Genomic DNA, 3,353 nt, shown 5'->3' on the forward strand with positions numbered 1-3,353 from the left:
CCATCGGTAGCAACGTTGTGTAAATAATGTCCTGATATATGTATTGATAAAAATCCTAATGAAATGAACGTGTTTATTATACTGCATATTTGGCAACGTTTAACTTAAGGAAGTGTTGTAACGCGACTTTCAAAGGATTGGGAGTGTAAATTGCCTATTTCAGTTCATCCGATTCTAGCAGACTTATATCATAATTGGATACAATTGGAATATATTAATTCTCGCCGGGTAAACAGATTTACAGCGGTGTGTGTCCATACTGATTAAATATGTGTGTGATTTAATGTAAGTGTAGAGTGAAATAATTCGAGAGGAAGCGCCCCTCTAAACCTGAGATAGTGTAAATAATCCAAGAGGGAACGCCTTCTTAAGTTTGAATATTTGAACGTATAATGAAGTGTAGAAAAAAGACTACCGAACATTTAAACGTCAAGATCACCCAAATTACTATATGTAAGGTGTTTGTATGGCATATCCATGTAAATAATATGCGTTTCACTAGTATAAGTAAAATTTGTTATACAATATTGTCTCTCTTCTCATTAGTAATGAAATAGTATTCCTCTCATAATTAACTTTTTCCCCTACTATATAGACTGTTACTAAAGAACTTACCGCCCCATCGGACGGTCTACAGACCCGAAAATGCGATACCGACACAGCTAGCGAATTATTCTAGTAGGGGAGGGTGAGGCTTCGACAACCGGGCTGAGTTCGAGGCTCACCGGTGGTGCTCCATTCTAACGTCATATTTATGAACAATGGTAACTGATTCATGTACTGATGTCTTGGAAAGGTACAATACCAAACAGACTTAAAGGCTTTAATTGCTTATTCTTCAGTTTCTCATATAGGGATTGTCCTAGGAGGATTAATAACATTAAGTGTTTGAGGATTTAGAGGAAGTTATACACTTATAATTGCTCATGGACTATGCTCTTCTGGTCTGTTTGCATTAGCCAATATTATGTATGAGCGTCTTGGTAGACGAAGAATATTAGTAAATAAGGGTTTGATGAATTGTATACCTTCAATGGCTATGTGGTGATTTCTTCTTAGTTCTTCTAATATAGCTGCGCCCCCTTCTCTAAACGTAATAGGTGAGATTGGTCTATTTAATAGACTAGTTGCTTGATCATGAGTGTCTACAGTTATATTAATATTGTTGTCATTTTTAGAGCGGTATACACTTTATATTTATATGCTTATAGTCATCATGGTATAATATATTCTGGGATTTATTCTTGTTCAAGAGGATATAGTCGTGAATTTATTTTGCTGTTACTTCATTGATTACCACTAAATATTTTAGTAATTTGTTTATGTACTGAAACCTTGGACAGGTGCAGTATCCGCACTGCATTGTCCACTTCCACCTGGGTTGATCTCCACTCCTTCCTCTACTTCGTCCCTCGTTGTTTCTGCTTCCTGTCTTCCATCTTGCACTGCCATCACTCCTCCCTCGGAACTGACGTGTTCATCCATCTCTTTCAGCTTCGACACTGTGTGCTCTCTAACCCATCTCCTATTCGTCACCACTAGTCTCTGACCTCTTATGCGGGCTTTTAGCCCCTGCTGTCTCGCTCTCCAAAGATGCCTGTTCAGAATCTTCACATTTTCCCCACCTTCTTTTCCCATGTTTCTTTTCACCCATACTTTCTGACCCTGCAAATTCTTGCCGTTTCTTAACACAATTTCTGCCATTAGGATAGAGAAAAACTGTACCCTAATTGGTCTCCGTCCTTTTGCTTTGCCCACTCTCTCCACATCGTATATGTCAACTTCACTGAAATTTATCTTCATTCTATCCCGTATGATCTCTACCACCTTATGGATTAAATCTTTCCTTCCTTCTCACCTTCTTCCACACCATATATAAAATGGCTTTCTTCATTCTCTCCTGCCTCTACCCCTCTGCCTTCTTCTTCATCGTCAGCTCCTCTTCCAAATGTTTCACCTTCCCTCTTAATAACTCTATTTCTTTCTCATTGTTGCACGCTCCATTGTTCGATACCCTCAGTCTTCGTTTCTAACCATTTCTTCATGTTCCCTATCTCCTATCTCTGTTCTTCCATCATGTCCTTTATTTCGTGCACCTTATCCCATTGACAATTTTCTTGTATTATTCCTTCACCACCAACTTATGTGCTGCCATATCTTCCATGCTGAATTTGCCACTGGTATTTGGGCCTGGGTTTAATTCCCCCCCCCCCCCCCCAATTATCAGAAGCACAGCTAACACTGCTGCTACCAGCACCACTTCACCCCATTTTACCTCCTCTTTTCTTATTGCCAGTCCATTCTTGGCATCCTTCCTCTGCTTCAGCTGCCACCTCCCAATCGCGGCCCGGTACTGCTCCATACCAATTATATTTACGGCACGCACTGTACAAAGCGACCTCGCTCCTCGCTTGCTCAAGCCAGATTGAGAAAGTCAAAGTAGGAAATCGTGTATCACAGGGAGAGAAAGTTTGGAAGGGAATTGCACAGGGTAGAATAAACGGTCCATTACATTTCTTAACATACCCAATATATATATAACAATATATAACAAAAAAGTTGTATGCAGATGACGTAATTGTTTATATGGAAATTAATAACATTGAGGATTGTTCAGAATTACAAAGGGACATTGACTGTAAGCAGCAAGGGGTTGAAGAGAATAATATGAAGGTTAATGGAGGCAAATCAACTGTTATAACATTTACAAAGAGGTGCTTGTAAACTGAATTTATATATACTTTGGATGAGGCAATTCTTCTTAAAGATGGCAACTGCAAATATTTACGTGTGAGATTTCAAAGTAATTTTAAATGGAAGCGTCATGTTGATGATATTGTTGGGAAAGCACACAGATCGTTACATGCCATAATGAGGCACCTTAATGGAGGCAAATCAACTGTAATAACATTTACGAATAGGAGCTTGGAAACTGAATTTAGATATACTTTGGATGAGGTAATTGTCCTTAAAGATGGCAAGCGCTAATACTTAGGTGTGAGATTTCAAAGTAATTTGCACTGGAAGCGTCATCTTGATGACATTGTTGGGAAAGCACACAGATCGTTACATGTCATAATGAGGCTACTTAAAGGATGCAGCAAAGAATTAAAGCAGAAAAGTTACTTAAGTATGGGTCGTCCATTATTGAAATATGCAAACAGTGTTTGGGATCCACACCAGGAACACCTAATAAAAGAAATAGATGGCGTTCAGAGGAAGGCAGCAAGATTTGTAACAGGGGATTTTAGCAGAAAATAGCGTATCAGAAATGTTGGATAAACTTGGGTGAGAAACTTTAAGTAAGAGAAGGGAAAAATAGACTTATAGGGTTATATAGAGCCTATACAGGA

The sequence above is a fragment of the Anabrus simplex genome, chromosome 2 (assembly GCF_040414725.1).
Source record: "Anabrus simplex isolate iqAnaSimp1 chromosome 2, ASM4041472v1, whole genome shotgun sequence".
NCBI lineage: Eukaryota > Metazoa > Arthropoda > Insecta > Orthoptera > Tettigoniidae > Anabrus > Anabrus simplex.